Source organism: Felis catus, chromosome D2, assembly GCF_018350175.1.
Source record: "Felis catus isolate Fca126 chromosome D2, F.catus_Fca126_mat1.0, whole genome shotgun sequence".
In the NCBI taxonomy this organism is placed as follows: Eukaryota; Metazoa; Chordata; class Mammalia; order Carnivora; family Felidae; genus Felis; species Felis catus.
The window spans coordinates 42,254,550-42,281,176 of record NC_058378.1 but is presented as its reverse complement, the minus strand read 5'-3'; the positions used below and the strand labels follow the sequence as shown (position 1 = coordinate 42,281,176).

Sequence of the window (26,627 nt, the reverse complement as noted above, 5' to 3'; positions counted from 1 at the left end):
GGTCACCTCTCAACCCCCGTTTTGGGCCCCTGCTGAGCAGTAGTCAGGAGCTGCTCTCCTCAGTGCCCCGGTACATACTGGCTTCTCTCTCACTGTTACCACAGCCGCTTCCCCTCCAGTAGCCAGCACATCTGCAGACTCAGCATCCAAACCCACCTTTGACTCTGATGAAATTGATACGGACGCCATGACTCCTTCCCTGGCTGCCATCTCCCCATCTTCCCCATCTCCAATGAGAGTTTTCCATTTTCCATTTTTTATGGCCCTTCCTTGTTCTGAGAACATCCCGCCCAGTGGCAGCACTGCTTCAGCTCTGATGTTCACCAGCTGCCTACACCCTCAGTCAGCGACCCACGTACAAACTTCCACCTTACAGCCAACATTTGTTCTCCTGGTGGGCTAGAGCCTAAAGCCACCAACTGCGACAGCTCTCTCCCCTTTGGAATCTTTGCAGCCCCAGCACTGGCTCCAGACTTAGCCTCTCTTGTAGCCCAGCCACCCAGTGGAAGTGTGGCCCTATCAGTTTTTGTCAGTTTGACCTCCCTCTGTTAGATCTTTGGCATCCCTGTCGGTACTCAGCTGGCCTTTTGTGACACCCTGGTGTTGGCGAAGGCTTAACCGAGCAGCACCAAAGTCATGGCCCAGTTGCAGCTGAAGAGGCCAGCTCTATGGAAACAAACCTGTCTTAGGAGACACCTTCCTTCCTGCCAGTGGTCAGGTGCTTGGGTCTCCCTTCTCATCAATCCATGACCATCCAGAGCACTCCTGCTACTACCAGAGGAGACAGCACTGCTGAGAAGAGACATGTGCCAGGAGACAGTTACTCCTTGTGGTCACATCACCCGAGGCCCTTCTGATTAGAACACATCTGTAGGCAGAAGAGCCAATAGCATATCAGTGTTTGGAGATACTTCTGCCTTTTTCCCAGAACATCTTGGGGCTCTCTGACCACTGCATGTGTACTGCAATGCAGGGCCTGGTGCCATACCTGCACTTACAGCCAGTATTGTTCCTGCCTGTAGTCAGAGCCCCTGGGGCCTACGTGTTCAGAGCACAGGTGTTGCACTATGGGGGGATGGCACCATACCTGGGCTTGAAGCTACTTCTGCTCCCGTCTCCATTCAGAGTACCTAAGGCCCACCTGTCCAGAGCATTCACGGTACAGTGGGAATTGACACATTTGTACCTATGACTGGAGGCCCCTGTGTTCCTGTCTCTGCCAGAACACCTGGGCCCCCCTTGTCCAGAGAACAAGTGATATACGAGGAGGGGCCGATATGATATCTGTGTCTGGAAACACTACCATTCCCACCAATATTTGGAACGTGTGTGGGGTTTGTGTTCAGAGCACACCAAACCCTACAGTTTTAGGGGGACACTTCCAGTCTCACATTCTGTCAGAATGCCAGCAATCCACCCATTCAGGGTACCCCCTTTGACTTTGGGGGAACCAGCATTACTGAGAAAGTACCTGTGCTTGGAAATACTTTAGGCCAGAGTGACTATGCCTCTGATATGAGCACAGCAAGCAGTTGTCTTGCTTTTAGGCCACCCATATCACCAGCTCAGGGCTTCACTGGAGACAGCTGTTAGGCCTCCATTCATATTCCTCTAGTGCAAGGTCCGGGATCTCAGCAACTAAGCAGGAAAGGTTTCCTCTAGGAATGGTAGGCCACCACAATACCCCACGAATGGACCTTGCTTTGCTGGTCAGAGGCTCCATATCTTTTGGCTATGTGAAACAAACCTAACCTCTCCTTGTCTTCCTAAAGTAAGCTGGAGGTTGAACACCTCAGAGTGTGTATATATGCAAGTGTTAGAGGGAATGGAGCAGACAAGGCCAGCCACGTGTCAACACACTAGACTTGAGAAGTTCCGCCAGACTCAAGTTGGAAAGAGCTCTGTACGTATCATTAATCAAGCCCTCCTTGGCTTTGACTGTTAGCCTGGCGGATCCAAGCTCTGGGTCAGAAGCAGCAAGACACCCACTGCTGCCTGTAGCTGTCCCTTTCCCATTTGCCTCAATGAGCTCTTATCTATCCCCAGTTGTAACTACATAAATCCTTATTAACTTGTCCTCTGTTCACATGTCCTTTGCTCTTTGACTCAACTGGAGAAAGAATTGTCTGAGTGTTGATGTGCTGAGTCAGAATGAACTGTACGAAATTTCCTGGGCCCATGACTAGGATGCGGAAGGCCCTACACTTTATGACTATGCATGCTGACTTCTGTGGCCTCTGTTTCCAAGTATAGGGATGACAGCGCAGGAGGACATGAGTCCAGAGGAGGAAGAGAAGAGGTAGTGATCCTTGACTTTCTCCTCTGACTCTCACCATTCTGACCTCCTCTAGGCCAGACCATTCCTGATGTGGGTTAGGAAACCATAAGTCGCAACTTTAATCTTTGTAAAATGTTTAAATATATTTTTGTTGCTTTTTTATTTGGTTAAGCTTAGATCAATGCCTCCACATTCCCACCTTAGCAAGAGAGAATGGGCTTTGCATCCAGGCTCTTGGGCCTGGAGGGACAGAAGAAGAAAGAGCTCATACCTGTTCTGTCATGATTGAAAAATTTAAGTCTAGGATGTTCCATGTTACCTAGAAGTTATTTTCCATAATATGTCTGAAAATAAGTGTTTAAGGCCTAGCTGGAAAAAAAATAAGAACAAAAATCAAAAAATCAAACACATGTCTGGCTCTAGTGCAAATCACTAAAATATCAAACTGCAAGAGTTACAATTTCACCCAGTTATAGCTGACCCTAGAGTTAGTCTGTGTCTCCACTGGGGCTAATTTCTGAAAGCACTTCTTTTCTAAGCTATTTCACAACCCATGAGAATCATCCTAAGATGGGGGAAAGAGACCAGCACAAGCATTTCCCTTTGCTCCTTCTGAATTATCTTATTAAACATTTCTCCAGCGAAGACTCTACCCCTGACCCTGAGCTGGGCTCTAGTGACATAGACTTGAAACACATCTCTTGCCCCTGAGGAATTTACAATATAGTAGAGGAGACAGATGAATAACCAAAATTTACAAGTGCAGGCATACACGATAGGTTTATGGGAGCAGGTAAGGAGGACATAAAACTAAGTCTGAGGAGATAAAACAGGAATTGTGCCTTTAAGAAGAGGAAGCAGCCTGGTGGAGAAGGGCTATTTTCCAGGTCAAGGAAAAAGTGTGGAAGGCAGAAAACAAAGGTCAGTCATGAACTCATGGGACACCAGGCAGGTGGTCCAGTGTGGCTGGAGAGAGAAACCAAAGCTGAAAAATGCAGCTGCAGGGAGAACGGGTGCAGGTGATAGACAAAGTTATATTGCAAGGGGGGAGGAGGGGGAGGTGTCCATGATTCTGAAAGTGTAAGGTATCATGAAAGGGTTGTAAGCAAAACTGTGAAAAGATATCTAGGTTGTAGAAATGTCCCTGCGGCTGGGTGTAAGCATTGAATAGGTGCCAGAACAGGGGCAAGGAAGCACGTGGGAAACTTTGCATTGACTCGAGCAAAGACCAGACAATGAGTTGCTGGTCTAGAGGACATGACAGTGAGTATGGCGAGGATGTAAAATGAGAGGGAGGCTAAGTGGAAGACTACAATAATACAGGCCTATTCTACCATCTGATTTGGATAAGTGGACATGAGTAGTTTTGCAAAAACGAAATCAGTTTAATTTTTAATAGTATGAGATGCTTGTGGAGGATTCAGGTAATATTGAGAAGGCACTTCATTTGCCCATCAGTTTCCTGTATTTATTTAGCCTCTGGGATGGGATAAGGACTCTTCTAAGTCGTAGCATCAATTACAAAAAAGGCCAAACCCCAGCCTTTGTGGAGCCTGCATTCTAGCTGGAGGGGAGAAAATAAACAACAAACATAGTCAGTAAATTATCTGGTAGGTTAGCAGCAGCTAGTGCTATGGAAAGTAGGACCTTTGTGCCACGGGGCCTGACCCTGGCAGACATGCCCACTCAGCTGAGTGGGCTCCGCTGAGTGGGCTCTGAGATCAGACGCTGCTGGCTCCCACTGGTTTTTCTGGTCCTCCAGGAAAGCTGCCTACAGTGTTTAAGGGTTATTAGTGAGCTGTTTGGAAGTGAGGGCAGGCAGGCAGATGGGAGGAGGCAAGGAGGCCACACTCTCTCCTAGTGCTTTTCACTGACATCACCCAGTAGAATATGATGGTGAAGTTAGACTTCTGAAACTTTGTGTGGAATCACATTATGAATGAGTGGCTAGAGGTCCAGGGACCAGGAGCCTGGTGTGGCAGGATGCAGAGAAAACTCTCACTGATGGATTTATCCACCCACCTTGGATGATCAAAAATTTAAAGCTATCAGGTAAACTCCTGTTACTCTGCTGAGCTTCCCTGGGTCCAATTGTGCACGGGACTGTGTACAGCCCTCACAGCAAGCTCTGTGCTTTGGTCGGGTCTTACGTCTCATGACTTCTATACTGGACAGGAGAGGGAACATGTACTGAAAAAAAAATCTGAGCTGCCTTAAAATGGCTCTTAAAGACAGGGTTGAAATTAATTCCAGAAATACCCTGCACAAAACTCAGAGATGTCACATAACCTTTTCCAATCTCACCATCCTTGTCTGCAAAATGTAAAACTAGTTCCTGCTTTCCAAAGCAGGCATATTATATGCAAGTGATTTGGGAAATGTAAAATGCAGAAAGCAGAAAATCAGAGAGCCTGAGTTTGAATCCTGCCTTTAGCACTCAATAAACCCTGGTAGAATACTTCATCTTTCTGTAAAATCAAACTAAGACTAATGCGAAATTTCATTCTTTCTTGTGAAAATTAGATTAATTATTATACATACAGCACTAAGAACACTACCTGGCACATAAAAGGTGAGATACAGGCATTTGCCATTTTATTATAAAATGTTAATAATTCATAGAAATTATTAGCATATATTTTATTAATCTATAATCCCTTCAAAATTGATGAGATGACACTATGAGTCTAAGATCCCAGTAAAGATTTAATCGGTCATCTGAGAAAGTTTGTTGGGAAAATAGTTGATCTTTATCGCTTCCTTTTCTATAATTATCAACTCCATTTGGCTCTTCAGGGAACATATTAATATTGTTAAGAGGTAGCAGAGAACTGAATATGACACTTTGAAATACTTCTCATATGGAGAACTCCACCTCCAGTTGAATTTACACGTGGAATTGTGAAGAAAGCTGGCCTCCCAGTATGCCTGAAATGGAACCCAGTATGATATCTTGAAGTATCCTAAGTAGAGCACCCACAGGACAGGAAGAAGTTGGAGCAGTGTGAGTGGATTTATTGCTTCTTATCCTGAAGAGGCTTGTTAACAGCTACATGCTTTTCACCGAAAGGTCAAGTGCAGACAGACAGATTTGACAGAAAAGAGTGATTCCACATTAAAAGCCTAGGGGGGAAATGTCTGTCACTTCTCTCAATAGTTGCCAGCAGCTGTCTGGTGCTGCAATGACATGTCTCTGGGCATTTCTGAGTTGAGCTGTAGACTGGGCTCAAGAGGGGCCCTTCTAGGTCAGAGAATGGACAAGGTTAAAGGGAAAGAACTTTGCTTCAATTCAATGAATGGACATGAGGTATTCACATTCCACCTCCCTCAGGGATTACTGATATAATGAAGAAAAAAAAATGTAAAAACTGGGCCACTCTGGTGGTGATGGGACATAGGATAGAGTGTTTAGTGGGTGGTAGATGGAATTAACTTTCTGTTCCCTTTTGTAGGAGTTTTTTCCATCATTCCTTTAGAACAGTGACGTGGTGCTTTCTCTAAGAAGTGTCTCTTCTGAATTACATTGTCAGGTTTAGTTTGTTGAGATAAAGGAACAATATGGTGGCTGGTCCGCAAAGACAGCCTTCCAGTGGACCACACCATCCAGTCTCCGTGTTCTATGTAGTCTTTCCCACTTTGTTGATATGGGGCAAGGGAATGAAGCCCTTAGTCAGAAGCTGAAGTAGTCAGGAAATTGAAGCACTATAACAGAAGACAAAGGTCATATAAGAAAAAGTGTGGGACTGAAAGCTCAGTGGTCTCAGGAAGCCAGATCAATGCACAAGTGTTGGCCTATTGGTTCTAGTGAATCGCATGGATATGAGGTTCTGCATCGGGTTCTCAAGATAACAGTATCTGCATTACCTAGGAACTTACTAGACATGCAAGATTTGGGGCTATACCCTAAGCTAACTGAATCACATACTCCAGGGGTGGGGCCAGAGCTTAACAAGCCTTTAAGTGATTCTGATGCTCATTAAAATTTGAGAACCAGTGGCTTAGAAATTTGTTACTCAAAGTGCGATCTGTGGAGTTTGTTAAAAATGCAGACTTGGTCTGAATCAGAATCTGCTTGACAGTATCTGCAGATGAATCCTGTGTACCTAATGTGTGAGAAGCATTGGCTTAGAATGTTCATGTCAGACTACAGGTAGTACCTTCAAGCATGAAGCATTTGCAGAGTCAACAATATGGAGAACCTGGATGTATTCCCACCTGAGGAAGTCGTGGCCCTGAACAGAACTGAGCCCTGGTTGAGCTGGTGCTTGAACCTCCAGCCTAAAAACCTTACCTGGAAAGACCTACAAACCCTGTTCATTCCTAGGCTGTAAATCCTACTCGTTCCTAGGATATAAGCCCGGCATGGAACAGTGGAATGGCCTAAAGACTCCCGAGCACTAATTTCATTCCAGTCAGAGAGAAAAGGCTCCTTGTTTCTGGACTCAGCTATACTCCTGAGGTTGTAGGTGAGTCTTCTTAACAAAGACTCTCCACAAGATCTTTAGGAGTTGACTGAGAGGCTAGCAAGTCAGGGCAATGCCTTTTTTCCCCTCTTGTGAGCTTTTATCAGTAATGGCAGTCCCTGCTGTGGTGGGAAAAGGGAACAGGAAACTCCCATTTGCTGAACTCTATTATGTGTAAGGAATTATGCTTTCTTTACCTGATTTAATTATAAAGGATTGAAGGGATCTTCCTTGTTCCCACCAGTAGGAGCAGGTTTTTTAGGCTCCCTCATCTTCTGATATGACTTGCAGGTTCTTTCGTCATTAGACAACCCAGGGTGACTACAGTAGCATTCTGCCTACAAGATAGAGAAGGCTGTGATTTTTGTATTAAGATGCTTTGTTGTTCTCTCAAGGAATATCTAAAAAAAGAAATCGATATTATCAAGATGCTTCAGATTGGTACATTCTGACAACTACATAGACCTCATTTTTAAATTTGAATTTTAGTTAATATACAGTGCAGTATTGGTTTCAGGAGTAAATTCAGTGGTTCATCACTTACATACAACACCCAGTGATCATTACCACAGGTACCTTCCTTAATTCCCATCACCCATCTAGCCGATAGACTTTTAAAGGATAACTCTTAAGTTTTTATTTTGGAAAGTAGCACAAGAATAGGAAGAAAGCATTGAGTTTGGAGTTTGGATTCAGGCTTCAAGCCATGTCCCAATTTCTGAATTTATTAGAAGAATAACCTTGGTCAAGGTCAAGGTTAACACCCTTGAGCCTGATGTATTTTTATACAAAGTGCCTGAGACCTAATAAACCTTAAAATATTGTTAGCCCTTTTCCTTTCCTTTTGTGATCTCCCTATATGTTTTTTTTCCCCTCTACAATGGGCCCTGGGGGCAGAAGTGTTCTAATAACTTCACCTTGACCTCCTTCCTTCATGACAAATTGTTGAGATCAAGTGGGCTTAGAACAACAACACTTTCTCTTAATATAGTCTTCCATGGTATATAGTGGCACCTATACATTTGCTTATTCTTCATTCATTAGTTTACTCAATTTCTATGGAGTAAGTTGTACTAGACTCAAGGATATAACTGTAAGCAAAAATAGAACCCATGAGCTACAATCAAGAGGATTGGCAGACATTTAGCAAATAATCATGCAACGTATATAATTATAAATTTGGATGGATATGGGAAAATGTATAAAATGCTCTAAAGATGAACAACACAGGGATCTGATCTTGTCTGGGCAGTCAGAGAAGGCTTATTTGAAAGAGTGACCGAAGATCTGAAAAATAAAAGAGTAAGTAGAATTTAAAAATAATTAGACCCTTAGAAGAAAACAGGAAAAAGTACTTCATGACCTTGGGTGAACAAAATGTTCTTAGATACAAAACCAAACTCATGATTGATAAAAGAAAAAATTCAATAAAATGGATCTTACCAAATTAAAAAAAAAAAAAAAAACCTTTGCTCTTTTAAAGACCCTGTTAAGAGAAAAAAAAAGATAAGTCACAGACTGCAAAAGATACTTGCAACATATATCAGATTACATACAGAGCTCTCAAATCTCAAAAATGAGACAACAACATGATTTATAAGATGGGAAAGATATTTGATGGTATATTTATATGCCAAAAAAGGTATATAAGTGGCAAATGAGCATATTAAAAGATGCTTGACATCATAAGTCATTAAAGAAATACAAAATAAACCCCAAGTTCTTGTGAGAATACTAGGAATTTGTATGCACAGCCAGAAGGGAAGACCATGTGAAGACAGAGTGACAAGGTGGCCATCTGCAAGCCAAGGAGAGAGCCTTAGCAGAGACCAGACTGCAGACACTTGATAGTCGACTTCTAGCCTCCAGAAGTGTGAGCAAGTAAATTTCTGTTGTTTAAGCCACCTAATCCATGGTACTCTGTTATGGCAGCCCAAGTGAACTAGTAATATTGATAGATATCATGTGTATAAAAACAATACCACAAGAGGTAGAGAAGGGAACTGAACTATATCAGAGTAGCATTTCTTTATATCATTTGAATTGAACTAGTATAAATCTGAGGCTGAGTCTGATAGATGTATATGGTGAATCCTAGAGCAAACACTGAAAAGGAACTGAAAAACCATAGTGGTAATAGCAGTAATTAAGTTACACACTACATTAGAAAACTTGATGAAATTGAAATATCAGTAAAGGAGGAATTGAAGAACTAAAATCACATGATTTTTATATATAGAAAAGCCCAAGGAAGCCGCTGAAAAACTTCTGGAATTAAAAAATGAGTTTAGCAAGGTTACATGATGTAAGATTAATACATAAAATCAGTTGTCATTTGTATTTCTGTGCACTTGCAATATTCAATCTGAAAATAAGAAAGCAATTACATTTTAAATAGCATCAAAATGTACAAAATACTTAGGATTAAATTAACAAGAGTTGTGCCAAACTTGTACTCTGAACACTACAAGACTTTGAAAGAAATTAAAGAAGGTTTAAGTAAGTGGAAAACATCCATGCTCATGGATTGGAAGACTTGGTGTTGTAAGATAGCAATACTCCATCAATCAGTTCACAAATTGAACACAATTTCTAACAGAGTCCCAACTGACTTCTTTGGGTAAATTTAAAAGCTGACTCTAAAATTCTTGAAGACTTGCAAAGGACCCAGAATAACCAAAATAATTATTAAAACTAACAATGAATGGGAAGACTCACACTTCTTCTATTTTTTTTATAAAAACATATTTTTTATTTAAAAAAATTTTTTTAATGTTTATTTATTTTTGAGAAAGACAGAGACAGGATGCGAGTGGGTTAGGGGCAGAGAGAGAGAGGGAGACACAGAATCCGAAACAGGCTCCAGGCTCTGAGCTCACACTGCTAGTGGAAATCTTAAAATGATGCAGCTGCTCTGGAAATCAGTCTGGCTATTAACAGTCAATCTATTAAACATAGAGTATGACCCAGCAAATACACTCCTAGGTTTATACCCAAGATAAAACCTATGTCCACACAGAATCATTTGCTCATGGCAGCATTGTCCTTAATAGCCCAAAGATGGAAATAGTGCGAATGCCCATCAACTCACAAATGAATAGACAAAATATGCCAATACATACAGTGGGATATTATTTGTCCATAAAAAGGGAATCTAGTAGTCAGTACATGCTACAGCATGGATGAACTTTGAAAACATTTTACATGAAAGGAGTAAGTCACAGAAGAGCACATATTATATGATTCTGTTTGTATAACGTCCAGAATAGGGAAATCTATAGATACGTTAAGTAGATTAGTGGTTGCTCAGATCTGGGGTTGTGGGTGGGAGTGAGGGAGGGAAGTTAATAGAGGGTATCAAATTTGTTTTTGAGGTGATGAAATGTTCTAACATTGAGTGTGGTGATGGTTGCATATATTTGTGAGTATAGTAAAAACCTTTTGATTGTATAGTTTAAGTGGGAAAATTGTATGGCATTTGAATTATATCTCAATCTGTTGAAGAAGGAAAAAGAGGAGGAGAAGGAGGGAGAGAGGAAGAGAAAGAGGACCCAGGGAAAGTCCAGAGCAAAGTCCTGAGAAACACCAGTGTTTAAAGGTCATGTAGTCTGATGTCAAAACATCAAGGTAAAATCATAAAACAGAGGTGCCTGGGTGGCTCAGTTGGCCAAGTACCAACTCTTGATTTCAGCTCAGGTCATTATCCCAGGGTTGTGGAATAGAGTCCTGCATCAGGCTCCATGCTGAGCACTGAGCCTACTTAAGATTCTGTCCCTTTCTCCCTTTGCCCTTCTCTGCCATGCAGTCTCTCTCTCTCTCTCTCTCTCTCTCTAAAATTAAGTAAATAAATAAATAAATAAATAAATAAATAAATAAATAAAAGAAACCTTAAAGTAAGTATTAAGTATTGGTCGTGTAGGTCTAATAGCAGCTGTGGAAACTATGTGTAAAGTAACGGGGTTTGGAGGAGGGGTCCTATGATACCCTTACGCCTCCCAGGAGGTTATCACATCTAACTGATAATCTGCATATTGGGAAGGCAGGTGGTTCTGGTTTGGGAAGTATGTGGGGAAAAGAGGTAAATTCATAGAAGGCATAATTTGCTTTTCCCTAATTTTAAGACTGGTTCTGTCCATGAGAACCATTTGTTAAAACAAAAGGATCTGGTGGCAGAGTCTAACCCTCAACTTCCCCTTTCTAATCATGGGACTAGGTTAGCTGTGGAAACCATTCGGAGGAGAGAGGATGGATGGGCATGTCCTGTGTATTCTTTTCTGGGAATGCCTTTTATCCGATCCTTTCATGGGTGACACTGAAGAAGAGTTACCTATAAAATGTAATATGCTTTAGAGTTAAAAGAGTCCTTAAAGTTCATTTCATTTAGTAGTTTTTAAAATTTTTATTTGAACTGTAGCCCATTTTCAAAAGAAATCTTACATGAGACTCATGAGACCAATAAATATTCCTGGTATCTAGGAAAAGAAATACTAACAGGAGGCAGGAAGAAGCTGCTTCTTTTTCAGCAGTGCCCACAGCAGTGTATGGCTGGTGTTCTCCCATGGGCATCTTGGAGGTGAACACACTCTACTCAGAATATGAACAAAGCAGAGACATGGCAAAGTTAACCATATTTAAAACAAAAGTCTTCTCTCTTCAGAGCAGTTCTCAGTCCTGACTGCACATCACCACAGATGGGAATGCTTTTGTTGTGGTTTGTTTAAATTACAGATGTTAGGACTTTTGTTTTTGGAGGTCAATGAACATTGCCAAAATGTTCTAAAAGTGCAACAGTTTACCCAGGGATCAAAATGCACACATGTTTATAACCACCACATTTTTTGTATCTTTAAGGTGTATCTTCTAGTCCCCCAGGTACGCAATTAGAATGTCAAGGGACTTCACTTCAAGTTCCCTTAATCTGGAGTAGGGGACACCGTTTTTCAATATTGTTTTCTCTTAACGCACCATAAAGCATGATTTGGTTTATAAAAGTTCAATTAAAAAAAATGTAATGGCCCATGTTACTTGGGATAATGACCTCAGGCCTCTACTTGGCTATAGATTCCTTATAATTTAGAAAGATACCTTAGCATAATCTTTGGAGTACAGTCTCTAGTTATTAGCTGATGGAAGGAAAGGCCATATTAAAGACAGGCTGGACCTAACATCATAGAAAAAGAAAAACTGGTTACATCCTAAATCTCCCAGGTTACAGATGCTCTCAGTAGTGGCCTCTAGGAGTGGACATCTGCATCTCTAAGGCTGCATAGAATTACAGAAAGAACATTGGCTTCTGAGTCAGACTTCCCAACATCCAAGACCTAGACTTGCCATTTACCATCTCTGTAACCTTGAACAACTTGCCTCAGTTTTTTCTTTTGGGAGATAGTGAAACAAGGTCTTTTTTTTACAGGAATGTTGTGGAGATTAAATTAGGGTACCTACCATCTGAGAAATTAAATAAACAATTAGAAAATGTGACTTGACACAATGTGACAAGTGGACAAAATACAAAACAATTGAACACTGACTCAGAAGCTCTTTAGCAACTAGTTCAGGAAGGCAAGCCATAGCCTTCGTAGTCATCTGCCCAGAAGGGTGGGGGCTTGCTGAATGACTCCCTCCTTGTTTCCTCTGCTTCTAACACAGAACCAACTGGAGAAAGCCAAATAAGCTTTCCAGTCCAATCCCATAGGATGCACCCCCTTCTAGGTAGCAATCTCCAGTTTCCACACCAATAGCTTTCAATCAGGGCCCACCTGAGACCTTCCCTTTTCTCCCACTGTGAATCTTTCCCACTCCTCTGCCTGCCTTTGAATCTGTACTGACCACAAGAGATGTTGGCTAATTCGCTTTGCTTTAACAAGCTCTGAATAAATAGCCTGGACTTCTTTTCACTTCGGTGGTCATTGTTTATCTCCCTAAGTAGGCAATAAATATTCATTTCTTCCCTTGTGTCCCCCTTTCTCTTCTATCTGTGGGTACTGAAATATCCATATTGATCTTCCCTTTTACTTCACGGAATCAGTTACAAATACTTCTGAAGGTTGAACAAAGTCTCTCATTTCATCTTAAAGATCTATCTCTAATAATTTCTCATTTTCCAGATATTTCCCAGGACACTGTTTGCTAAAGAATCCCCTGCAAACCTTGGTAATCATGGTTGGAAGGATCGAAGAGACAGGGATGGATGTTGAAGAGAGAGGTCCTTGCCTGAATAGAGACCAAGTCTCATGTATGTTTTATAAAACAAGCAAATCAACAACCAACCAACAAAAAAAACCTTGTCTTTGATCAGCATAAAAAGAGGCTTCCAGATAGAGAGGCTGAATTTACTTTTATCTTTCAAATATATAAAAATTGACCTTCCATAAAGCAGCCTTAAAAAGTCTAAGTTAGGGCTGCTGTGAATCTTCTGTTGAGGGGTCTTTCTTCGCTTCCACAATGCAAAAATAACAACTTGGGGGAAAAGCTGTCAGGCAGAACTGAGCTTCTTGGCCTCAGTCTTCTCAGTGTGGCCTGGGTGTTACTTACAGAGGGGTTTTGCGGATATTACAAACACTGGCAGGATTTCTTTGAAATCTTTTGGTCAAAGGAGATGGGGATGCGTCATCCCTTTCAGAGCTGAACGGGGGCTGGGAAGAGGAATGACTACTCACAGGGCCCCAAATTGTCTTGAAAACAGCTTGCTTGTGTCCCATGATTAAGTTAGTAAGATGTGCACCATATGCTGGCTTGGGCATGCTAATACCCTGATCCCCTGAGGATGAAGACACTGACCACTCGGAGTGGAGATGGCTCCCAAACTCGGACTGCTTGTCTGCATTCCTCTGTCTTTGAGGGAGAGGCTCTGTGGTTACCCAGGCGGCTTGACTGCAGAGTTCCCTGTAATTTGGGAAGCAAATGGTTCACTTGTCCTGTTAAGCAGCACCAAGGTTGTGTCAATCGATTTTGTGCCTATTTGATTGAAAATTAGACAGTGAGAACCCTTCATTTCAGTATATGCGGTAAAGTCTGAAGGCCATTTTCAAATGGGTGACATTAGAATCAAGCCTCTTGAAGTAAAGCAAACAGAGAAGGAGTGAACAAAGCTGGTTTTAGAATGGTAAATTGTCTCCTAACCTGGAACTTCTTTCTGCCCGTGCATACCCACAGCATATCACACCTGACCCCAAAGATTCTGCTTTCCCTAGTGAGGCCAGCCTGCCTTAAAACACTGACTGTCCAAGGAACATATTGGCCCCTCAGATGGATGAGAAGTTAAGGTACAGTTGGATTTTAATTTGATACAGAACTCTAGTTCTTTTCATCCAGTTCTGTGTCATTGGCTGTCATTGTTTCAGAGAGAAGAGTGCCTTCCCTACCATTTTTGCTGTTTTTTTCAGAATGATCACAATGGAGGAGGCAGACTAGAGTGCTTTTATGGACTGAATGTTTGTGTCCACCCCCAAATTCAGATGGAGAAGCCCTATCCTCATGTGACAGTATTTGAAGGTAGGACTTTTGGAAGATAGCTAGGCTTACATGAGATCAATGAGGCTGAGGCTTCCATGTTGGGATTAGTGTCCTTATGAGAGGAAAAGAGACTAGAGCTCTGTCTCTCTTGGACTTTGCCACATGAGGACAGGGAAATAGCCCTCGACAAGCCAGGAAAAGGGTTCTCCCAGGAATTGAATCTGCTTAGCCCCATGGTCTTGGACTTTGAGCCTCTAGAACCGTGAGGAATAGATGTCTATTGTTTAAGCCACCTGATCTATGGTATTGTGTTATAGCAGCCTGAGCTGATGAATACAAGCAGTTATTCCAAAAGCTACTTATTCTAATTTATTCACTGTATGATTCATTATTTCAGCCATTCATTCAAAGATCCTTTGCATTCATTGCATGTTTATTTTATGTCATTCATGGTGCCACATGGGTCGTTAGGATAGAAATAACTAAAGTTTGCTGGCAGAGGCAGACATATTACCTAGAACAATTACTTCATGCACTAAAGATTCCAACAGAGACGTATGAAGTTTCCAGTAGAATCACAAAGGAGGTAGTGTTATATTGTCTACAGTTTAGTTGTCTGTAGACAAGGTGACACATACGTATGTAAATCACTTTAAGTTAGGAGCTAAGAAGATTGGTTAACACCCAAAGATTTCTAATAAGAACTCCAGGTTCTAGGTGTGGTGAGTTACCTTTACCCAGAGAGGTTGGCACTCTAGAAATGTGTGTTTCTAATACTAGTATCAGACTATGTTTAGGGGAGTTTCCAATTATATAATAATTAATTATATAATTATAATTATATAATATGTATAATACATAGTTATAATACAATATTTAATATAATTATACAATATACAAATACATTAAAAAATTTTATTAGTGAAAACTTACAGTGTTTAATTTATGTACTTGGTTATTTGGCTAGAAAACTTTGTGTGCTTATATCCACTCTTACATAATTTAACCCCTCACACTATATTACCCTGGAACTAGAATTCTATTAGGTGTTTTCCAATTGACAAGATATCCTGCCACTGGAAATTATAATAGTTGACTATGCTCTCATCATATTTGTCATGTTTGCCTTGGGGTGAGCCTCTCAGACAAGCCTTTAATACAGTGACTTCATGTAAACCCTCTGTGCTTGACAGAGGACTTCACCAAGCTTAAAGCATTGGTAGTAATATTGTTATATGCCTGCTTAGTTAGTAAATGTCCTTCGGGTGGCAGTGTTTAGTCTGGAACTTGCTTTCATTGTATACCACCCAGCTGAGCTTGTGGGGAGAGCAGACATACAATTTCTACCCACCTCTAATTTGGGTGAAGGTGCCAATATTTGCCAAAGATTCTAACTATAAATGGCCAACCTGACTTAGATTAGCTCTCAACAGATCTGCACAGAGGAAGTGATGTCTATGTTGGGTTTTGAAGCCCACAATTTCTAGTTTATAGATTTGAAAGGAAATCATTTCCGCAAACCTGCTAAACAGTGCTGGGCAGAGAACACCTGCTTGAAAACAGGAGCGTGTCATTAGAATTCCCGTTCCCTCACTACTTCCATTTTGACCTCAGGAAAGGTTTGAATGTTTTTGAGGCTGTTTGCACATCATCTCCAAGGCTTTTCCACATCTGTAAAACAAGAAATGTTTTGCTTGATCTATCAAATTCCTCTGGAATTCTTTGACAGAATATACTGAAACAAAACTGGGTTAAAGAAAAATGTCTTCAATGGAAAAGAGAAGCCCCTGATATGAGTAAGAAAAGAATCAAAGGCCAAGGGGTAGTCTTTTCAGACTCCTTCCTATCTTTGCTGGTCTTCATTTATTGAGGGCTAGCTCTCTTACACAATTATTTAAATACAGTCTAATCAAGAAGACACATAAGCAACTAGGCTGTATATTAGGCCAACACAATCTCCTTTCAGTTTCATTTTCCTTATCTAAAATATGGGCTACATAGCAACAATTATAGGATTATTTTGAAGAGTAAAGATAGTTTACAAACTGTACCATACAGTTTCTGGTAAATAATAGATACTTAAAGGTTTATAATTATCATTACCATTAATGACAAAATGCTAAGTGCAGTAGTGGAACTATATCAAGGCAGTGGTGGCCTGGGAGGGGTAGGGAGAGTGAGTGTTCTTTGAGAGGGAGTGTGAAGGAGGGTTTCACTAAAGTGCTGGAGTGCGAGGGGGGTTTTCCCAAGCAAAAAAGGTCAGTGTCAGTTTCAAGATTGGTTGTATGTGAAAAGACCCAGAATTTGAAAAGTTTAAAGAATTCAAGTAGTTTAACTAAAGTGAGGGATGAACATAATAGGAGATGTATCTATAAAATCGATCAGGACCAGATCAGGAAGTAGGAAAGGGAAGAAAACTGGTAGTTTTTGACTAACCCCACTTACCATGCAATAATCGGGGCATATTAGGAGATTATGTAATTTTCAGAACAACCCTGTGAGTACGATATGATTATCCCCATTTTACAGATGAGAAAGCTAGCTTTATGAGTCATGCCAAAAGGTTTACATATTATTCTTTAGGGGATAGCCTGTGAGAGCCTTTAAGCAAGGGACTTTGGTATAAATTATGTAGTCATCAAGAAAGCTGGCTTCCCTGGAGATCCTCAGAGAAATGAGGCCACAGAGCTACCTTGCAGACCTTTTCAAACAACATGTCGACAGACACATGGCTGGAAGCAGGAACATCTGTCAGCAGAAAGGCTAGGCTTGGCTGGCTCCAGCTGGGGGACGCTCTCTTGGGGAGACCTGTCATCCAGGGCTGCCGCATGGTTCCATATCCTTTCCTCGTTCTGCCTACTTACTATCCCCTGCCAGACATAGGTCCCACAGGATGACTGAAGCAAGCCCATTATCACAGGGAGAAAAGTTACTCAGAGCTGAATCACTGCTGTGGAACAGAAACCACCTTGACTTAGAACAGCTGTTCCTGAAACATGGCCTACAATAGTTTTTTGGGGTCAGTTTTGGTTTTTATTTTAAGCAATGTCTCCACCCAACATGGGGCACTAACTCCCAACCCCAAAATCAGGAGTCACATGTTCTTCTGACTAAGCCAGCCAGGAGCCCTCTCACAAGAGTTTTAAAGCACAACCTGGAGTAAAGAGCATGGGGCAAAAATTGTGGCCAACCGAAGTGACAATGGAAGTGTGAACAAAATCCAGAGTTTCAGAGTGGAGACTGAACTTACCCACAGGAGGTACCAAAGTACCAAAGGGAAGAAGAGTATCTAGGTTCTGAAAATGCGGTAGCTGGGAGTTCTTGCTATGTGACTGACTAGCCAATAACAAGGAGAAATAGTCTTAGAACTGCTTTTCTGTGCTGTACCCCCAGCTGTTTGTCCATGGCCAGACGCTGTGGCTGCTCTAGTAGATAAATGCATTGGTTCCATTTGAAGAATGTGGAGCTATGAAAGGAGTTTAGAATAAATGAGAAAAGGCCTTAGAATTGACCCAACACTAAAGAGTTCATCTAGTCTCCTCCCTTTCTTTACATTGGGAAAACTGAGGCTCACAGAAGCGAATTGATATGCTCTAGGTCCCATGAGCTGATTTACTCATTGTGACCCCAAAAGTTACAGAATTGAGAAGAGGGGTCAGTAAATCTTAAATCTAGCCTGACTTTGGTGCTTAAAATCACCCTTCCTTCTCTCTGAAATCATTATAACAATGGAAGATTAATAAGAATTGCCAAAGGTCTGTGGTTGTCAGAAAGAAGCAGCTATATTCCAAGCTATTATTAAAAGAGGATAGGGCCAGGAGTCAGGGGAGGTTATAATGGTGGGAAGGAAAGGAAGATGCTAGGTCTCTGGGGGCCTGGGTCTTGGCAGGGGGTTAGCTCAGCTGCTCTTCAGCTCTGCTTCTTTTCCTGAAGCTGGACTGAGGTGTTCTTCTACCATATACACATGACTGCATGACATACCGTTGGCTTCTATTGAGAAGCCTGCAAATTCTCTTCGATGTCTTCGTATCCAAAATCTGTAACTTTGATAAACGAGACTGTCACAATGTGAGACTGTATGACAGGGTGAATCCTGTTTGTTTTTTCATAGCATGCAGAAGATTGCTAATGAAATAAAAATTCACTCCCTTTAGTTTTGTAAATCATTTCTTTCTGCCTTTGCTTGTCTGCCCTGGAAACTACAAGATGATATCTGATTTACACCCCAAACATACATAGTGTTTTTGTAAGTTGACAACATTAGTATTCAATGGAAACAAATACCCTGGCTACATATAGCGTGATTAAGGTCCAGAGGTTTGGCCAATTAGAGTTAAAGGTGAAACTCTATCCAACTGATTTTATAATTAGTAAGAGATTCAGGAAGATGAAAGTTAAAAACCTCCCATGTTCAAGTGAATGTGTCAATGTTGGAAATAGAGATAGCAGTTTTACTATCATTTTTTGGATATTTTTCATTCTATCAATCAGTGAGGACAATAATGAAGGAGGCATGATCCTTGCCTTCTAGGTGGAAGAGCACCGACTTTCCTGAGCCCATGATACAGGTTAGACACTTTCCTTATACATATACATTAATTCTAAGGTTGACATTTAAAGCAACCCATGAAGTACTTTCCATATTATAAAAATGAGGAAACTGAAGTTCTAAGAGGTTAATACACTTGAGCAAAGTCACACAGTTTGTGTCAGAGCCGGAATTAAATCCACATCTGTTTGATCCCAAGTTGATAGTGTTCTATCACATCATTCTGGAGAAGCATGTAACACCTGTTAGGGCCCAAGCAAGAAAGCCAGGGCTGGACACTGGACACATCTATCACCTATTGGCAGATCCATTAGACACAATATGTTAATGGCTCTGCCTACAAATTCCCTTTGATATCTTCATATATGAAATCTATAACTTTGATGAATGAGGTATCCCCATGTGAGACTACATAAAGGGTCAAAACTCCTGATCCTTCTCACCTGTGATTAAAATGAAAGCTGAGAATAATGTGCCCAAATGTTTTACTCCTGAGTTCATTCTGTCCAGATTTGGAAGCCCAACAGGACATTGTGTTCTCTGATATGAAGAGCCCTTCACTGAGCCCTGCCACTGTTTTCTCTGGCCACCCTTGATGTGAAAAGTTGTTCACATTCAAAGTAAATGAGATGGTATGCCCTTGATAATATCCAATTTGTTGAGTAGGGTAATATGCTATATCAACTACTGTAACTCTGGAGCTTGAATAGCATAGTCTTTTGGTCAAACAAGGATATTTTCTATTGCATATCTTTTGAGGACACCACAAAGGATGCATGTACAATTGACATCTTCCTCCAAATGTAAAGCTGTCTCTCCCCCAAATTAGCTTGATTTTTCTGACTGAATTTCCCCATAGGACTCTCCTTGGTTTCCACTTACTCCAGAGTCCATGATTTTTCACATGTCACTCTCATTACTGCTTGCTGTGGACCCTACTACTTACAGGGTCAAAACTTGGCTCAGTCTGCAGCTGGGACATTGTGGTAACCCAGTATTACTTTCAAATGAATTCATCAGAGATAAAACATATTCCATCTTTTTAACAATGTATTTATTATAGTAGATCTTAGGTTAATAGTATTCAGAAACAGCATAGTATTGATGCAATCAACTTGGGGAGGGAAGAGGGCATGGTCATTCCTTATTTCTACTTATCTTTTTCTATCAAAGGCTTAACTCATAGAGTTGAGAAGTCATAGGAGAGCTTATTGATTACTTGACAAAACTTCAATCTCTTTGTAGTGGTATCTTTACTACCCAAGAATTCTTGTTAAAATTATTAGATAATTATTAGTTAACCATTGTTTGGACTGCAGTATTTCAGAACTACACATGGGTGAGGTGAAGTTTGGATTGATCTACTCAAAAGACCTCAAAAGACATGGGTTGGGGTGGCTGGGTGGCTCAGTCAGTCTGACTTCAGCTCAGGTCGTGATCTCACAGTTTGTGGGTTCAAGCCCTGCATCAGGCTCTGTGCTGATAGCTCAGAGCCTGGAGCCTGCTTCTGGTTCTGTGTCTCTGTCTCTGTTCCTCCCCCAGTTGTGCTCTTTCTCTCTCAAAAATAAATAAACATTTAAAAAAAGACATGGGTTAAAACTTACATATGCCACTAATGACTTTTTAAGATGTTTTTCCTGTCAAGGTCTTAGTTTCTCATCTCAAAATGAGGAGATTGGACAAATCAGGGATAGAAACCAGTTGTGAGTTCCATGCCTAATGCAGGCATTAGTAAGTCCTTTTTCCTCCTGAATACATATATAACTATACAATCTTTCATGCCTCAGCACTCAGTCATTGATTGCTACTCAATGAGCTTTTACATAAGACATAAAGTCCATGTCTCATCTCTGAATAGCATGTGAATAGATCTTAAATATAGCTGCAATATTTTATGATTATTTTTCTTAGTGCCTTTGTTGGCCCAGAGAAGATTGTAAAAGAGACAAGTGATCAGTTTGTTATATTTTATAGTATTTTTCAATTTTCAGTGCTCCTTTAAGTCTGTTAAGTCACCTTTTCTTCACAAGAAAACTGGAAAAAACAAGATATTTTGTTCTCATATGTATCAGCTAGCTTTTGCTGCTTAACAAGCCAACCTAGAGTTAAGTGGCTGAAAACAATAAGCATTTATTACTGTTCACTAGTGTATTAGTTTTCTGCATAGTTCTGGTCTCAGCAATAATAGTAGGCTTGAAGTTGACTGAAGGCAATTTAGTGTAGGAAGGCCACTATTTGAAAGGTTGAGAAAACTAGGTTCTGCTTCAAATGATCTTTCACTGTCCAAAAGATTAATCTAGGCTTGTTCAGATGGCAGCAACACAGTTGTGAGAGGAAGACACAAGCAATACCTCTTGAAGCATAGGCTCAGAAGTAGCACAGTATCACTTCTATCTTATTTTATTGGCCAAAGCAAATAACAAAGCCTATTCAGATTCAAAGACTGGGAAAATAGACTTCTTAAATGTTCTGCCCAAAATTGTATACTCTCTGGCAATCCTCTTTCAAACAAGGTATAAAACATTTCCATCAGAAATTTTCCACAGAAAATTTTCCTGTGTCCCTTTCTTGTTGATTCTCTTTCCTACCACTCTACATTCCTTCAAGAAGCCATATTCTGACGCTTAGCACTGTAAATCATTTTAGTATATTTTTGGCTAGAATCATAAATTAATTTCTGCCTCTTTTGTCTGTTTTTCTGGGTGATCCATACTGTTGCAGGTGTACTTTTTAAAAAGTTTATTGGTTTTCTTGTTTCTTTGAATTCTAGCTTTGGTTGTCCTTTTTGTTCATCGTTGTATGTCTCAGTGCCAATCACTGTTTCTGTAAGTAGTAGTTATTCTACATACAAATGGAATGACAATGTTCATGGTAGAACATGTGAAATGTCTTTTAAAGCATAAAAATGAAAATTACTGATACTTCCACTAATAGTATTTATCACCACAGTGAATTTAGTATGTTTTTATCTCATTAAAAAAATAATCTCTTTATATTATTTACTTATGAAAACACAGCCAGGGGCACCTGGGTGGCTCAGTTGGTTAAGTATCTGACTTCAGCTTGGGTCATGATCTCACGGTTCATGAATTGGAGCCCCCTATCAGGCTGTCTGCTGTCAGCATAGAGCCTACTTCAGATCTTCTGTCCCCATCTCTCTCCCTCTGCCCCTCTCCTGCTCATGCTTTTCTCTCTCTCTCTCTCAAAAATAAACAAACATTAAAGAAAAAATTTAAATCTAAAAAACACAGCCAGGATCATGAATTTATAGACTTATGTATATTCTTCAAATTTACCTGATTATTATACTGTGTTTTCTAAATCATTAAATACTCCTCTTTAAGCCTTGTTCTGTTTTTTTTTTTTTTCCTACACATATACTATTTGTATTTCACTCTCTTTCTTGGCATTCTCTCATCTCATAATATATTTATTTAAGTTTATTCATTTTTCTGTGTACACTTTTGACAAACTCCCCAAAATTTTTTTGGTTTCTTATTGTAAGATGCCTGTAATACCAGTATTAATTTCATTTTTGCCCCAAACTTATTTATCAAAGCATATTTTTATTCTATTTTGTATTTTTAGTTTCATTGTATTTCATCCTTATTACTTTGAGGCAAAAGAATTAAGTTTACATATTTTCTGTGTTTTGTAATTTATTGTTTGTGTATATAAATGCATTATAAATACTTAAAAGAATGCATACAATCTGTATCTAGGCCCAAAACCTATTTATGCCTTTTCAGTGTGACTTACTAGTTAGGAAACTATAGCCACGTGGTTAAGAGCTTGCGCTCTGGAGACAGGTTTGCTTGTGTTCATTATTTAACTCAACCAATCTCAGCTGTGTAATAGTGGCTACTGAGTCGTGATTGCATTAATTCCCTCATCTGTAAATGAAATTATAATAATATCTTCCTAGGGGGTTGTTAGGAGTAGTAAGTGAGCTAATAAGTTTAATAATAAATATAACAGTGCCTAACGTATAGTGAACACTATAGGTATTAGTTTTCATTGTATTATCACCAGGTAATTGATCTTTATTAATTATTTTCTGTTTTCTGTGTTAAATATTGAGGTATACTCAACTCCTTCACTATGGCTGTAATTTCATCAACTCTATCTTGTATTTCTACATCTTTACTTTAAATATTTTCATGTCAAATTATTTAAAACATAAATATTAATAATTGCCATATATATGCATATTCTTCATTCATTCATTATTCATATAGAGCATAGCCATTTTCCCATTTGATGATTCTGCCTTAACATCTGTAACACTGATATTGCCAAGGCTGCTTTCCTTTCACTTGTAATTGCCTGGTATATAACTGTCCATCTTTTTATGTTTAGTTTTTCTGTTTTCATTTAATTGTATATGTTGTGAACATCATATAATTGGTTTGGTTATTTTACCAATACAAGAGGAATTTAATTCTTTTAGAATAATTGTAATAACTGGTATTTTTTATTATAATGTTGCCCTCTTTATGCTTTCTAATTTTGGCTTTATTACTCCTCTTGCTCAAGATTAGTCTGTATCAAACAAGTTCTTGATGCTTTTTTTCTTCAGTGACTTGCATCTTACACATACTAATTATACCAAGTATGATTATCTTTACCCTAAAAAGTAAACATGTTTGAAATTTTTATTTCCTTATCACCTTAAGGAAGAACAATATCTATTTATGATGGTATGTGATGTACACTAACTGCATAGTAGGGGAGAGCATGTTATTTCCTTCCTCCCCTTGGCCTGAAGTTTTAATAAGGTAGGATCTTACGGGTGGATTATAATCATAATAAATAACTTATGTTGTATATTTTAATCAACACATTCACCATATTAATAATCATATATTATGAATATTGATTTCTTCCATTTTATGATTCTCCACTATTTCTTTTTTACCCTAAGTTCCCAATCCATAAATATTTTAAGTTACTAGTCAGTTGCAAAGCATCTAGGAATAGTATTTTCAGGCATCATTCATGGGTGTGATAGATTCCTGATTATGAGATCCTGGAGGATTTTTTTTTATAATCTTACACTTGAATGATATAGCTCAAAAGATCATTTTTAGGAAGTGATTATTTAATATCCTTTAGATTTACTAGTATTCTCATCACCTCTAAGAATGTAAATTTCATGATCTTTGAAATGTTATATCATTTGTGTCTAATTTAATTTGTCTTCAAGCTGTCAGTGGCTTTTATCTGTGTTAATGAAATAGATTCCACTTGTTCTCTCTACTTTCAGTCTTGCGCCTTCTAATTTACCTCACCATGACTTTCACTGTGAGTTTTGAAAAATGTCATATGATTGTTATTTTTCTGCCCCAATAAATTTCTTCATTTGTTTGTCATTTCCTTTAGGATAAATGGCAATGTCAAAATTTTTGCTATTTTAAGTACACTATGAGATGGAAGAACAGCTGGGGAAAACCATAAAAATAAATTGTAATAGCTTTGATTCTTTACATTCCCTTTATATTCCCTTTATATTCCTCCCTTCCCTTCTTTCTTTCTGTTTTCCTTCCTTCCTTCCTCTCTCTCCTTTCTTTCTTTCTTCCTTTCTTTCCTTCCTCTCTGTCTCTCCATTCTTTCCTTTCTTTCTCTCTCTTTTTCTATTTCCTTCCTTCCTTCCTTCCCCTCTCTCCTTTCCTTCCTTCCTTTCTTCCTTCTTCCAAGCTAGATGTTATTAGAGAACATTTACTCTGTAATAAGCAAGTCGTTCCCCATACATGCAGTAGTGGGTATTCTGATGTTATGGATTATGGAGCCATGCAGACCTGGTTTCAGACACCACTTGGCTATTATTATCTATTGAACACTATAAAATAGTATATTGTCAATTCTTAGTGGACAATGAGGATACAAACAGGAGAGTGAGCTCTGGACAAAGATGCAGTTTGAGGCAAATAGAAATAACAGGAGATTTTCCAGCAAGGTGCTTGAATCCTAGATTCTGTAAATAGGTAGACATTAAAGCGTTTCAAATAGACCATTGGAGTCCATTAGAGGCTTTTCACAGATGATTGAGCAGAGATAGTTTAGGGTGGAGCAAGACCATGCAAGCTATTGCCATTTCTAAAATGAGAGCTGATGAAGGACTGAACTAAGGCAATGAGAGAAGGATGAAAAATTGTGGGCTCAATTGATACTTATGCAATAAAATTGAGAAAAATAGGATTGATTTTTTTCTTTTAATAAACTGTGCTATTTTAGTAATACATATATAGTAAAAAGCACACACATCCTAAGTGAATAGCTTAATAAATGTTCACAAAGTGAGCACAGTCTCCTGTAAATAACACCAAGACCAAGAAATAGAAGATTCCAGCTGCCTAGCAGTGTTTTCATGCCTCCCACTGGTCACTATCCATAAATTCACCATCTGAAATCATAGATTTCACTGTTTTTGTGCTTGTCTGAAGACAGTCATATTATACTCTTTGTGTCTGACCTCTTTGATTCAGAACTATGTTTGGCAAACACAAGCATTTTGTTCTGCATTGTTACAGTTTCCACTTATAGTCGCTCCTATTGTATAGATCACAACACAGATAACCATTCTACTTTTGATACACATATTTGGTAGTTTTCATTTGAGGGGCTCTTACTAAAAGTACTGATATGTATATTCTTATATATGTCTTTTGGTATAAATGTGCGGTTTTAGAAAATACATAGCAATAAATAGAAGTGGTAGGTCCTAGAGTATGTATATGCTGCATTATATACAGTGAGATCTTTCTCAAGTTTTATCGGTATATCCCTCCACCACCCTTCAGCATTCTATGAGAATTGGGTTGCCTCACATGGTCACCAGCCCTTGATGTCCTCAATCTTGTTCATTTTAGCCATTCTGATTAGGAGGGAAGTATAGTGGTATCTCATTGTGCTTTCAATTTGCATTTACTGATGACCAATGAAGTTGAACCTCTTTTGATATGTTTATGAGTTGAATATCTTCTTTACTGAAAGGCTTAAGTATCTAGCCCATTCTTCCATTGCATGTCTCTTTTTTTCTTATTTCTTTCTGTATTTTCTGTATAGAATCCCTTGGTCAGTTACAGCATTGCAAATACCCTCTCCCATTTTGTGATCTTCTTCTCCATTTTTTGCTGGTATGTTTTGATAAACAGTTTTAATGTAGACCAATATATCAGTTATTATCCCTAAGGTTATTGCTTTTTGTGGTTTGCTTAAACTGTCTTTCCCTATCCCCAAGGTCATGAAGCTCTTCTATTTTCTTCCAGAAATTATTGTTTCAACTTTTACATTTAAATGTACAGTCCACCTTGAATTGATTTGTGTGTATAGGGTCACAGATTTTTAATATGCATAACCACCTGCCCAAAATGATATATTGGAAAGGCAATGCTTTCCCACTGCTCTGCAATGACATCTTTGTCACACATCAGGGGATTGAGTGTATGTAGGTATATTTCTGGATTGTCTTTTCCTTCCATTGAATGACTTGCCAACCCATGTGCCAATACTACACTGTCTTAATTTTAGAAGCTTATATCTGAATTACCTAATTGCTTATGTAATTCCTGTAAACTTGTTCTTCAAGATTTTTTTCTGAATATTTTTTTGGCTTTTGTATTCCAGTGTTAATTTGGGTATTATCTTGCTAAAATTCTCCCCCAGCATCATGTACTATCTACATGATTTAGAAGACCCAGTATTGTAAATAATACTGTATAAACCCCCAAACTGATCTATAGATTCAATGCAATTCCAAACATAATACAGAACTATTATAATTGGGGGAGGGAAAATTGCATTGAATCTATGGATAAACTTAGGAAAAATTATACAACATTATTTATATTTTGGGTCTTCTTTTTTTATTTATTTATTTTTT

At 39.3% G+C, this 26,627-nt stretch overlaps 1 protein-coding gene across 2 annotated transcripts in view; it reads left to right on the top strand.

Moving 5' to 3' along the window:
- The window catches only part of LOC123381008, a 789,636-nt gene that overhangs the window by 407,605 nt on the left and 355,404 nt on the right, over positions 1–26,627 (top strand). The gene's annotated exons all lie outside the window — the stretch shown is intronic.